The sequence below is a fragment of the Carettochelys insculpta genome, chromosome 15 (genome assembly GCF_033958435.1).
Source record: "Carettochelys insculpta isolate YL-2023 chromosome 15, ASM3395843v1, whole genome shotgun sequence".
Lineage (NCBI taxonomy): Eukaryota > Metazoa > Chordata > Testudines > Carettochelyidae > Carettochelys > Carettochelys insculpta.
The window spans coordinates 66588-80584 of record NC_134151.1 but is presented as its reverse complement, the minus strand read 5'-3'; the positions used below and the strand labels follow the sequence as shown (position 1 = coordinate 80584).

General features: G+C 49.2%; 1 protein-coding gene across 1 annotated transcript in view; it reads left to right on the top strand.

The window, feature by feature from the left end:
• Positions 1 to 13997, top strand: part of DELE1 (DAP3 binding cell death enhancer 1) — a 115966-nt gene that overhangs the window by 71442 nt on the left and 30527 nt on the right. The gene's annotated exons all lie outside the window — the stretch shown is intronic.

Below are 13997 nucleotides of genomic sequence, written 5' to 3'. Positions count from 1 at the left end.
GTGATTGCAGCTTCTCCCTTGCATGAAAATGACCACAGGCAGCGGACTCAGCAGCTCAAATCCTGTGGTGTGCCTGACAGAATGCAGACAAAAGATGTTGATATAGCGATGAACCTACCTACCTCATTGCCTCTAGTCTTGCCTCATAAACTTCCAGCCTCTATACTGATCCATCCACAGTCCCTTGTGTCCTCCTCACCCAAATCTGCCTTTTTTCTTACGCCTGGCTCGCCTCACATTGCCACCACCTCCAGAAATCATTTTCTGCCTGGCACCTTCCACACCTCATGACCCACACCACATTCTGCATCTAAGAGCATCCTTCTGGCCACGCCAGGCCTAGCCTTCATCAAATCCAGACTGCCCCATGTATTGCATTATGGCCCAGAGCGCATGTCAAGCCAGACTCACAACTGCCCCTACCTTACCACTCTCTTAACTCCACTACTCATCCCATTCTTTGCTTTGTTCACACTTCCTGCCCATGGATGCCATTCACAGAATCACAGAATCACAGGGCTGGAAGGGACCTCAGGAGGTCATCTAGTCCAGCCCCCTGCTTCAAGCAGGATCAACCCCCACTAAGTCATCCCAGCCAGGACCTTTTCCAGCCGGGACTTAAAAACCTCAAGGGATGGAGAATCCACCACCTGTCTAGGCAATGCATTCCAATGCTTCACCACCCACCTGGTAAAGTAGTTTTTCCTAATATCTAACCTACACCTCTCCCTCTCCAACTTCAGACCATTACTGCTTGTTCTGCCATCTGACACCACTGAGAACAGTTTCTCACACTCCTTTTTAGAGCTCGCCTTCAGGAAGTTGAAGGCTGCTATTAAATCTCCCCTAAGTCTTCTCTTCTGTAAACTAAACAAGCCCAAATCCCTCAGCCTGTCCTCATAGGTCTTGTGCTCCAGACCCTTAATCATTTTTGCTGCCCTTCGCTGAACCTGCTCCAGCAAATCCACATCATTTTTATACTGGGGGGCCCAAAACTGGACTCAATATACCAGATGTGGCCTCACCAGTTCTGAATAGAGGGGAATAACTGCTTCTCTAGATCTGCTCGAAATGCTCCTCCTAATGCACCCTAGTATGCCGTTAGCCTTCCTGGCTATAAGGGCACATTGTTCACTCATATCCAGCCTTTCATCCACCATAACCCCTAGTTCCCTTTCCATCGTACTGCTGCTGAGCCATTTGGTCCCCAGCCTGTAACAATGCTTGGGATTCTTCCGCCCCAGGTGCAGGGCTCTACACTTCTTCTTATTGAACTGCATCAGATTTCTTTTGTCCCAGTCCTCCAATTTATCCAGGTCCCTCTGGATTCTCTCTCTACCCTCCAACAAATCTACCTCTCCCCCTAGTTTTGTGTCATCCGCAAACTTGCTGAGGGTGCAATCCAGTCCATCATCCAGGTCATTAATAAAGATGATGAATAACACAGGCCCCAGAACCGAGCCTTGTGGCACTCCGCTTGAAACAGACCGCCATCCAGATATTGAGCCATTGGCCACTACCCGTTGGGCCCGACAATCAAGCCAGCTTTCTATCCATCTTATAGTCCAAGGATCCAATCCATATTTCCTTAACTTATGGACAAGAATGTTGTGGGAGACCGTATCAAAAGCCTTGCTGAAGTCAAGGTATATCACATCCACTGACTTCCCCATGTCCACAGAGCTTGTTACTTCATCATAGAAGCTGATCAGATTAGTCAGGCAGGACTTGCCCCTGGTGAATCCATGCTGGCTAATTTTGATCACTTTCCCTTCTTCCAAGTGCTCCAAAACGGATTCCTTGAGGATTCCATCCATTATTTTCCCAGGGATTGAGGTAAGGCTGACAGGTCTATAGTTCCCTGGATTGTCCTTCCTTTCTTTTTCAAAGATGGGCACTACGTTTGCCTTCTTCCAGTCATCCGGTATTGACCCTGATCTCCAAGAGTCTTCAAGGATAATGGCCAAAGGTTCAGCAATGACCTCTGCCAATTCCCTCAGTACCCTGGGGTGCATTAAATCCAGACCAATGGACTAGTGCACATCTAGTTTTTCTAGATAGCTCAGAACTTGTTCTTTCCCCAGAGATGGCTGCCCTCCACCTTCCCATACTGCATCGTCTAGGACCGTCATGGGGAAGTTGACTATGTCCGTGAAGACTGAGGCAAAAAAAGCATTGAGTACTTCAGCTTTTCCTGCATCATCTTTCACTAGGTAACCTCCCTCATCCAGTAATGGCTCCACACCTTCTCTGATAACCTGTTTATTGTTCACATGCCTGTAGAAACCCTTCTTGTTACTCTTCACATCCCTTGCCAGCTGCAGTTCCAATTGTGCTTTCACTTTCCTGATTACTGCCCGGCATTCTCCAGCTGTATGTTTATACTCCTCCTTAGTCAACTGCCCATGTTTCCATTTCTTGTATGCATCTTTTTTGAATTTAAGATGACTAAGGATTTCCCTGTTAAGCCAAGCTGGTTGCCTACCATGTTTGCATTTCTTACTACGCAGTGGGATTGTTTGTTCCTGTGTCTTCAGTAGACTTCTTTAAAATTCTGCCAGTTCTCTTCAACTCTTTTCCCCTTCATCTTCGTTTCCCAAGGGATCCTGCTCATCCAGTCTCTCAGGGAATCAAAGTCTGCTCTTCTGAAATCAAGGGTCTGTATGTTACTGCTCACCTTTCTTACTTTTGTCTGGATCCTGAAATCTATGATCTCATGGTCGCTGCAGCCCAGGTTCCCTCCCACTTCTATTTCTTCTACTAGTTCTTCCCTGTTTGTGAGCAGCAGGTCAAGTTGCGCACGGCCCCTGGTCGGTTCCTTCAGCACTTGAACCAAGAAGTTATCCCCAACATTCTCCAAAAACTTCCTGGATTGTCTGTGTGCTGATGTATTGGTCTCCCAACAAATGTCCGGATGATTAAAGTCTCCCATGAGAACCAGGGCCTGTGATATGGAAGCTTCACTTAGCTGCCTGAAGAAAGCCTCATCTATCTCATCTCCCTGATCTGGTGGTCTATAACAGACACCAACTACAACATCACCTCTGTTACTTCCACCTCTAAGCTTAATCCAAAAACACTCAACTGGATTTTCTCCTTTCTCATACTGGAGCTCTGAGCAATCGTACTGCTCCCTCACACAGAGCGCAACTCCTCCTCCTTTTCTCCCCATCTGTCCTTCCTAAACAATTTATAACCTTCTATGACTGTACTCCAGTTATGCGAATCATCCCACCAAGTCTCCATTATTCCAACCACCTCATACTTGTTTGACTGTGCCAGGGCTTCTAATTCTTCCTGTTTGTTCCCCAGGCTTCTGGCATTTGTGTACAAGCAGCTTAGAGAAGGGGCCAATTGCCCCACTTTCTCCTCTTCACCCAGGAAACCCACTTGATTGTTCCCTTCTCCTTCCCCACTTACCTCCGGGCTTGTGTCACCTCCCCCCGACAAACCTAGTTTAAAGCCCTCCTCACTAGGTTTGCAAGCCTGCCCACAAAGATGCTCTTTCCTCGTTTAGTGAGGTGGATCCTGTCTCTTCTCAGCAATCCCTGTTCATGAAACAGAATCCCATGGTCAAAGAAACCAAATCCTTCCCTGCTACACCACCTATGCAACCACGCATTTACCTCTGTGATTCGATGATCCCTATGTGGACCCCTTCCTTCCACAGGGAGGATAGATGAGAAGACCACCTGTGCTCCATATTCCTTGATCTTCCTCCCTAGGGTTATGTAATCGACCGTGATCTCGTCAACGTTGTTCTTGGCTGTATCATTGGTTCCTACATGAAGAAGTAGGAAGGGGTAATAGTCTACAGGTTTAAGAATTTTTGGCAGCGACTCTGTTAGATCCCGAATTCTCGCTCCAGGCAAGCAGCAAACTTGCCGGGATTCTAGGTCCGGGCGGCAGATGGATGACTCCGTCCCTCTTAGGAGGCAGCCCCCGACTACCACCACTTGTCTTTTTCTCTTAGGGGTGGTGGTCATAGAACTCCCATCCCTAGGACTGCACATCCCATGCCTTCTAAACCATGGGGACTCTTTCAGATACAATCCCTGGGAGGCATTAGCCCCAATTATCTCCACTGTAGGACCTGTGGAGAGAGGCTGAAAGTGGTTACTTAACTCCACTGGAACTGGAGAGACTTGAACTGTTTTTCTTCTCCTGGAGGTAACATGCTTCCAGTTCTCCTCCTTGTTTTGGGTGGCCTGCTGTTCCTGCAGTATTATCTGTTGCCTTCTATTCAGAAAGTCTTCACCCTCTCTGATGGACCTGAGGGTTGATATTTGTGCCTCAAGTCCTTTAACCTTCTCTTCCAAAATGGCTACCAGCTTACACTTGGTACATAGAAAATCCTTTCTCTCGTTCGGGAGGAAGACAAACATGGCACATGACATGCAGGTCAGAACAACAGACCTCTCACCAGCCATATCACTCTCCATTTTTTCCCTTTTCAGAGATCCCTCATTTGTTTCTAGTGCTGCCTTGAAGGGCACAAGAGAAACACCGTATAAGAAAGGTGAAAACAGGTATGGGGCTCCTCCCAAAGGCGAACTCCCAGGCAAACTCTCTGTTAGCTGCTCCTGTTCGCTGCTCACAGGGTTCACTGGGGCTGCATTCTTACAGAGCTGCTAGCTGGTTAGGCCCGGCTCAGAGCCTTTGCCTCCAATCTAATCAGCCCTTGAAGGCCCACCTGAAAGGAAGCTCTCCCAATTCAGCCTTTTCCTCCCATATTTCCCTCCCAGAAGTGTACCCTGAACAAAAAAGCCTGTCCATCTCACATGCTGTCCCATGCTGGCTTGCCTCATTTCCCACCCTCTCTCAAACACACCCTGCTCTCAGCAAATAGGTGGTCTGATATCTGCCTCTGCCCAGCCTGCCCCTGCTACTGTTGTTGCCCTTGATGTTGTCCTGTGCTTGCTACCTGTTGCTTGTATCCTGTCACAGCACCAGATATATCTTGACTGCTGCCCTTGTCACAGTACATTCCTGTCCCCAGCATCAAAACCTGACCCAGTGTGATGGAGTGAGGAGTGGGTGTGTGAGACTGAGGCTGGATGCATGTGTTACAGACAGAGCAGCTCACAGTAGCTAAGGATGACCCCCTGAGGCTGTAACCTAAGCTGGCAGGTAACACCTCTGTCCTGAACAAAGAGCAGGGGAGAGCCGAGCTGGGCTTTGAATCAGAGGTGGCAGTTAGAAGCTGGAGAGAGAGGGGGAAGGCAGCTAGCCTGTGCTGAGGGGAAGCTAGACCCCAGATGGGGCACCCGTCGGGCTCCTCTCCCCAAGATGGGTTGGAATGACTGTCTCTGCCTGCTGCACTGACACTTCTGTACTGAGTGGCACCTCTGTTGACTACTAAACTTCCCGTTCTACCTGCTGAGTGAGAATCACTCCTGCCTGTGGACAGGGTGCAGTGCTTGGGGACCCTGAACTCCATTACGCTGGTGGCAGAGGTGGGATGTATTGCACCCACAACACAGGTGGGCTTCCAGCAGTGACTGACTGAATGCAGTAGAAAGACAGAGACTCACAAGAGCCAGGGAGGCTGGAGGCAGAACAAAGCGATTTCTGCGAACTGTGTGGCAGTGCAGCTTTGGCCGGTGAGTCAGCACCCCAGGGGGATGGTGGGGAGATGGATTACTCATGACTCCTGAAGGCAGACCTTGTGGAGCTGTGCAGAGAGAGGGGCCTGACATGTGGAAGGCGACCAAGGCCCAGCTGATTGGCCAGCTGGAAGAGAATGACCAATCCAGGGGGTCAGATCTTGTCCCAGCAGGAAGCAGCTGGACACCCCCTGGGAGCACTTTGGATTCAAAGGCATGAAAGGGAGCTGGACACCACCAGACAAATGCAGTGCCCACCAGGTTGCACTCAGCTAGCAGTGGTCCATCCTGGGTGTAGTCCCTCACAACAGATCTGCAATGGCTGGAATTCGAGGTGCAATTAAAGGAACTGGAAGCCCAGGAATGGGAGAAAGAGCACCAGGAATGGGAGAAAGAGCAGGAGCATGAGCACCAGGAACAGGAGAGAGGGTGCCAGAAATGGGAGAGAGAGCAAGAGCTTGAGCGCCAGCAACAAGAGAGACAGTGGAAGCATGAGTGCTGGGAACGGGAGTGAGAGTGGAAGCAGTAGAGTACCATGGTGGAGACATAATGTGGAGGCCCCCACTGCGGTGAGTGTGGAGAGGCTAAGATGCCTGGGTCGGCCAGTCACTTTGAGACATAAGTGCTGGCCCAGTATAAGGACCTGGGGGACCTGGATGTGTTCCTTACCTCCTTCAAGCAGGCTTGCAAGTTGCACCAGGTTCCTCCAGCCGAATGGCTCCGACAGCTCACCCCCTTGCTGGACCAGAAGGCCACCGTGGTGCTCAACCAGCTGAAGTGGCGCATCCCGGGGACTATGAACGGGTCGAACAGGCCTTGCTGCATACGTTCAGGCTGACCCCCAGGATGTACAGGAAGAAGTTCCAGGAGGCACAGAAGAGGCCAGAGGAGATCTATGTAAACCTGGGCTCCCGCCTGATGCAATACTACCACAAGTGGATATTTGGGATGGGAACCCAGACTGTAGAGGGACTGGTCAAGCTGATGGTCCTGGAATGGTTCTATGGCACATGCCTGCCAGACCTGAGGATATGGCTCGAGGAACAGAAGCCAGAGGACTCACTCAGCGCAGGAAAGCTGGCAGATGAATTCATAGGCAGCTGGCCTGGGTTTGAAAAGGAATCCCGGAGGGACAGGGAATCCTGGAGGGACAGGAAGTCCCAAAGAGACCAGTTCCTGGCTGAACGACAGAGGAGATCACCTCTGGGATGAACCCAAGAGAGAGGGGCCAGCCATCTGCCTCCCAGGGGGCCTGCCAGGGTCTGGGCGGAGCAGCTGGACCCAGGGAACCAAGACCTGGACTGTTATTATTGTAGGTGGAAGGGGCATAGACAGGCCCAGTGCTCCAATCTCCCAGACAGATTGAGCAGGCCAGGGGCTCATGGGGTCAACTGGGTGGAGTCCCAGCAGCCAGAGGGGCTGGCAGCCTGGGCAAGTGGGGTTGACAGTGTGTCCTCAGCTTGGGACAAACTGGCCCCACAGACCAGCTCCTCAGGGGGCCTGAAAGCACAGGGCTCAGTTTATAGAGTGGGAGCAGGGCTGCCTCTGCAGAGCAAGTGCCTCATACCCCGCAAGGTCGATGGGAAGAAGGCCACACGGGGCTCTGGGACATGGGTGTGGATGTGATGCTGGCTCAGCCCAGGGTGGTGGCACCAGACCGGATGATGCCCAATTCCCACCTATCTGTAATGGGAATCAATGGGACCCCTTTCAAGGTGCCCAAGCAAGGGTGCACCTGAAATGGGCGGACAAGGAAGGCCCCAAGGAGGTGAGCATGCACAGTCATTTGCCTTCTGACATACTAATGGGGGTGATCTGGAGCACTGGCAAGGTGAACGTCCTCAAGCCCTGGTCTTGATCCGCAGCCAAAGGAGACAAGGGGTGCTATCCCTGGGTTCGGGGGAGGATACACATCCAAAGCCATAGGGGCCTACATTGGGAGCCAGGGGGCCCCCAAAAGCCAGGTCTCATAGGCCGGTGGTCCTGGAGCCACCAGGGAGGGGGAAGCCACTCCCACCCCTGCCCCGGCTGAGGAGTTCCAGGCACAGCTGCAGAGAGATTCCTCCTTGCAGAAGCTGAGGGAACTGGCCAGCCTCAGCCCAGCCCCACCACGAGGGGAGGGCTGCAGGGAGAGATTCCTGTGGGAGAAGGGATTCCTGTACTGGGAATGGATTTCCACATGCAAAGTGGAGCCATGGGAGGTCCAGAAGCAACTGGTCATTCCCCAAAAGTACCAACGAAGGCTCCTATACCTAGCCCATGATGTCCTGCTTGCAGGACACCAGGGGGTCCAACGCATCAGGAAGATGTTGCTCAGAACTTTTTCTGGCTGAGGGTTTTTGCAGCCATCCATTGGTATTGCTGGTCCTGCGACCCCTACCAGAAAGTGGGAAAGAGCCAGGACAAAGGGAAAACAGCCCTGAGGCCACTACCCATCATACAGGAACCTTTTCAGAAAGTGGCTATGGACGTAGTGGGACCCTTCAGTAAGCCAACCCATTTTGGGAAGAAATATATCTTGGTGGTGGTAGATTTTGCCATTCATTACCCAGAAGCAGTGGCCCTGACTTCTATTGAAGCTAACACTGTGGCAGATGCACTGCTGTCCATTTTCAGCAGGGTGTGGTTTCCCAAGGAGCTCCTTACGGGCCAGTAGTCCAACTTCTTGTCAGCTCTGCTGCAAAGCTTGTGGGACAAGTGTGGGGTTTAGCACACCTGGGCCACAGCCTACCACCCACAGACCAATAGGCTGGTGGAGAGGTTCAATGGGACTTTGAAGTGAATGCTGAGAACTTTCATGAACCAGCACCCGCAAGAGTGGGACAAGTACTTACCTCATCTGGTGTTTGCATACAGGAATTCATGTCTTTCTCCCCGTTTGAGCTGCTGTACGGAAGGAGGGTACAGGGGCCCCTGGACTTGCTAAGAGAGGTGTGGGAGGGGACGGCCTCTCCCAAAGGGGAGTCGGTGGTATCATATGTATTGCCCAGGGTACTTCCAAGTCCCTTTACACTTCAAAGAGTACTCGTTTGTCCATCGCATCACACTGATCAGTAGCTATCGCACCTCATCAGTAGCAATTAAATCAATAGCCATCTCCTGCAATGATGAGCACTCAGAGTAGTGATCTGCCTAGTGGTTCTCAGGCTCACAAGAGAGCCCCAGCATGAACCCATCGGGAGATTCTGAATCCTCTTGCAGTTTGGGGCAACCAATCAGTGGCAAAGAGACCAAAGAGGAGTAAAGGGACTTCAAAATACCCCAGGCACTTCGAAGTACCGGCAGGTGAGCCGTGGCTACACACAAGCTGGCACTTCGAAGGTGCTGTGGGGGGAATTTGCTTAATGAAGTGCTGCATATGCACTGCAGCACTTCATTAATAAACTCCCAACACCTTACTTACCATGCTCCATTTGAAGTAGGGAGCTAGTGTAGACACGCCCAGTTTGATTTATTCGTATTATGACAGAGAAATACCTTGGTAACATGTGAGTTACAGGTCACTCATGAAGCTATATTTTAAAACATCCCTTATTGCTGATGCCTCAGCATGATTATTGGTGAATGGTTGTGTGGGCAGCTGCAAGTAAACCCTGCCTATGGCCTCAGCTTCAGATTTCCAGACTGACAGAAAATTTTCCCACCTGGATTCACAAAACTCATGCAAAGTGATGCATGCTGTAATCACAGTAGCCGTGTCTACACGTGCACGCTACTTCGAAGTAGCGGCACTAACTTCGAAATAGCGTCCGTCACGGCTACACGCACCGGGCGCTATTTCGAAGTTAACTTCGACATTAGGCGGCGAGACGTCGAAGTCGCTAACCCCATGAGGGGATAGGAATAGCGCTCTACTTTGACGTTCAACGTCGAAGTAGGGACCGTGTTGTCGTTGCGCATCCCGCAACTTTGAAATAGCGGGGTCTGCCATGGCGACCATCAGCTGAGGGGTTGAGAGACGCTCTATGGTCACCGTGGGCAGCAGCCCTTAGCCCAGGGCTTCTGGCTGCTGCTGCGGCAGCTGGGGATGCATGCTGCAGGCACAGGGTCTGCAACCAGTTGTCATCTCTGTGTATTTTGTGTTGTTTAGTGCAACTGTGTCTGGGAGGGGCCCTTTAAGGGAGCGGCTTGCTGTTGAGTCCGCCCTGTGACCCTGTCTGCAGCTGTGCCTGGCACCCTTATTTCGATGTGTGCTACTTTGGCGTGTAGACGTTCCCTCGCAGCGCCTATTTCGATGTGGTGCCGCGCAACGTCGAAGTTGAACATCGACGTTGCCAGCCCTGGAGGACGTGTAGACGTTATTCATCGAAATAGCCTATTTCGATGTCGCTTCACGTGTAGACGTAGCCAGTGGGTGCATTCCATCACCATTCTGCACCTGCTGAGTCTATTGAAGTTTTCCTTGCTGCAGTCCAGGACTCCTGTGTAGGGCTTCATAAGGCAAGGGAGCAGAGGGTAAGCAGATTCACCCAATATGACAATAGGCATCTCCATATCACCAATCGAGATTTTTCAGGTCTGGGGAAAAAGTCCCATCAAGGAATTTTCTGTACAGCCCAGAATTTCGGAAGATGCATGTATTGTGAACTCTCCCTGAGTATCCAGTGTTGATGTTGGTGAAACAACCTTTGTGATCTATGAACCCCTGCAAAACCATGGAGAAGCATTCCTTTCTGTTTATATCTGACAGGCCATGTGGTCAGAGGCCAGGATGGAGATGTGCATGCCATCTATTGCCCCAGACAGTTAGGGAAACCCCCAGGGCAGCAAAACTATCCACTATGGCCTGCACATCTCCCAGGATCATGGTCTTCCTGAGGAGACTGCATGGGCCACCTGCATCACCACGGCCCCCCACTGTAGATGTGCCCACCCCAAATTGATTTGCTACTGACTGGTAACTGTTGGGCATTGCAAACTCCCACAGACCAATTGCCACTTGCTTCTGAACCGTTAAAGCCACCCTCAGTCTTGTGTTTCTGCGCTTCAGGACTGGCGCCAGCACATCACAAAGTTCCATAAAAGTGGATGTGTGCATGCGAAAGTTCTGCAGCCATTGCTGAGCATCCCAGGACTCCAAAATGATGTGGTCCCTCCAGAGTGTGCTGGTCTCATGAGTCCAAAACCACCACTCCACTGTCGGCTGTTCATTCAGGGTAGCCAGTGTTTGTGAGTTCTTGGACTGCAGTTGTGAGATTGCCTCTTCAAAACCATCATCATCATCATCATCGCATTGAACCATCATTGAGCTTTGTAATTGAAAGCAAAATTGCATGATGCCAGTGTGGTCAATGAAATGATGTGTGCTACGAGTTGAAGCCTTTGGGGATCCATGCTTATGCTGGTGGAGAAAATGCTCCAGGAAATGGCGCAATATCCAGTTAGTTTTTTGCGTGGTTACTGGGTGCTGTGAATTATGGGACAGTGCTTTGTATTCTGCGATTCTTACATGAAACACCCATAAGCAACCAAGGCTAAGGCACTGTGGGATAAGTACCCAAAATGCACAGCTCACACTGTTGAACTTGCATAGGGCAATCGAGATACAGAAACTCAACACGGAAAAATGGTGGGTTGAATTTCAAGAAGCTTTGTGGACACAAATTCGAATTCATAAGAACAAGGTTAAAAATCAAATTTATTAAAAATTGACTTTATCACATAGTATAGACAGTCTTAGCTTAGGAGATGAAGTACCTGCACTGATGTGAGAGGCTCTCCTGTCATCATAGGCAATGTCTTCAGGGCTGGTCTACACTACAAACCTGTATCAATATAACTATGCAGCATATGTGAAGAAGTGGGACTTACCCACAAAAGCTCATCACCTAATATTTGTTAGTCTCTAAGGTGCTACACGACTGATTGGCTGTGGCCATACTTTTGGAGGGTCTATGATAATGTGGCACTTTGGAATATGCTAATGAGGAACTGCATATTCATTGCAGTGCCTCATTAGCATATTCTGAAGTGCCACATTACCATCGCCCCTCCAAAAGGAGGGGCTAGTGTGGCCACAGCCCTTGTGATTTGTGAAGCTAGAGACTAACACGGGTGATTAAAGGGCCACAGAACATCAGCTGTGAGGGAAGACTGAAAGAATTGGGCTTGTTTAGTTTAGAAAAAAAGAATCATAGAATCATAGAACACTAGGACTGGAAGGGGCCTCGAGAGGCCATCGAGTCCAGTCCCCTGCCCCGACGGCAGGACCAACCACTATCTACACCATCCCTGATAGAAATCTATCTAATCTGTTCTTAAATATCTCCAGCGAGGGAGATTCCACAACCTCCCTTGGCAACTTATTCCAGTACTTGACCACCCTGACAGTTAGCAACTTTTTCCTAATGTCCAACCTAAACTTCCCTTGCTGCAGCTTAAGTCCATTGCCTCTTGTTCTCTCCTCAGAGGCCAAGAAGAACAAGTTTTCTCCCTCCTCCTTATGACACCCTTTAAGATATCTGAAAACCGCTATCATGTCCCCCCTCAATCTTCTTTTTTCCAAACTAAACAAGCCCAATTCTTTCAGCCTTTCTTCATAAGTCATGTTCTCCAGACCTTTTATCATTCTAGTTGCTCTTCTCTGGACCTTCTCTAATTTCTCCACATCTTTCTTGAATTGGGGTGCCCAGAACTGGACACAATATTCCAGCTGAGGTCTAACCAGCGCAGAGTAGAGCGGTAGAATGATTTCTCGTGTCTTGTTCACAACACACCTGCTAATGCATCCCAGAATCATGTTTGCTTTTTTTGCAACAGCATCACACTGTTGACTCATATTTAACTTGTGATCTACTAGAACCCCTAGGTTCCTTTCTGCTGTACTCCTTCCTAGACAGTCTTTTCCCATTCTGTATGTGTGAAACAGATTATTCCTTCCTAAGTGCAGCACCTTACATTTATCTTTATTAAACTTCATCCTGTTTACTTCAGACCATTTCTCTAATTTATCTAGATCATTCTGAATTATGACCCTATCCTCCAAGGTAGTTGCAACCCCTCCCAGCTTGATATCATCTGCAAACTTAATAAGCGTACTTTCTATGCCAATATCCAAATCATTAATGAAGATATTGAACAGAACTGGTCCCAAAACAGACCCCTGCGGAACCCCACTTGTTATGCTTTTCCAGCTGGATTGAGCACCATTAACAACTACTCTCTGAAGACTGAGAGGAGATATGAAAGCAGTTTTCAAGTGCTCTAAAAGAGTGTTACCAGGAGGGAGAGCAATTGTTGTTATTGACCTCTAGGGATAGGACAAGGAGCAATGGGCTTAAACTGCAGCAAGGGAGGTTTAGGTTGGATATTAGGAAAAAACTTCCTAACTGTCAGGGTGGTTAAGCACTGGAATAAATTGTCCTGGGAGGTTTTTGAATCTCCATCACTGGAGATATTTAAGAGAAGGTTAGATGGATATCTATCAGGGATGGCCTAGAGACGCTAGACAGTGCTTGGTCCTGCTGTGAGGGCGGGAGACTGGACTTAATGACTTCTCAAGGTCCCTTCTAGTTCTAGTGTTCTATGAGTCTATGGCTATCCCACTGAAACTATGTAGCACAAAGGCTGTGAATAATCCATAAACCTGAGTGATGTAATTATCCTTAGCTAATCCTCTCTATTGTGGAAGGTGTCTTATCTTTGCTGATGAGAGAGCTCCCCCCACCCCCATTCCTTAAAGTGCCTTCATTAAAATGCTACAGCAGTGGAGCTCTGTTGATGCAGTGTTTTAAGTGTAGGCATTCCCTAAGTGCTACAGCAGTGCCCCCGCAGTGCTGTAAGCATAAACAAGCCCTGACAGAAGCTGCACCTGCGGGGACAGGTAGGTGCCTTTTGAAAATGTGAGATGACCAGCTATTTCTTTAGTCATGGCCTAGCTCCTCCATTCATCCTCTGAAAGCACACAGGACCCTTTGGAGCTGCTCCCAGAATTTCCTATGTGCAGCCAAAGGAGCCAACCTATTCCTTTAGGTACTTTCCTGCAAATTTCTCCCAGATTCTGGCCTCTGTCTTGATCAAGTAAGGTCAGAGAAGAGAGCTTTTTACAAAAAAATTTATTTAATAATAAGGAATGTTCACAATAAACAACTATGGCAAACTAAACAAAAACATACCAACTGCGCCTATTGCAACACTCCTGGTACTCACAGCCCTCTTGTTGGAGGGAGGTTTATAAACATTTAGAGTTAAAAGAACACAGTCCTATTCACAGGTTCTCAAGGGTCTGATCCTAGTCAACTGGAGTCCATGGTAAATACTCCATCAAGTTAAATGAGAACTAGATGAGGTTCCAGGACACCAGTGAGCTAATTTGTTAAGACAAAGATGACTAATATGCTGACAAGTTGATTTAACACATTTTATGTGAGATTAAAAACATTTTAAGCAATA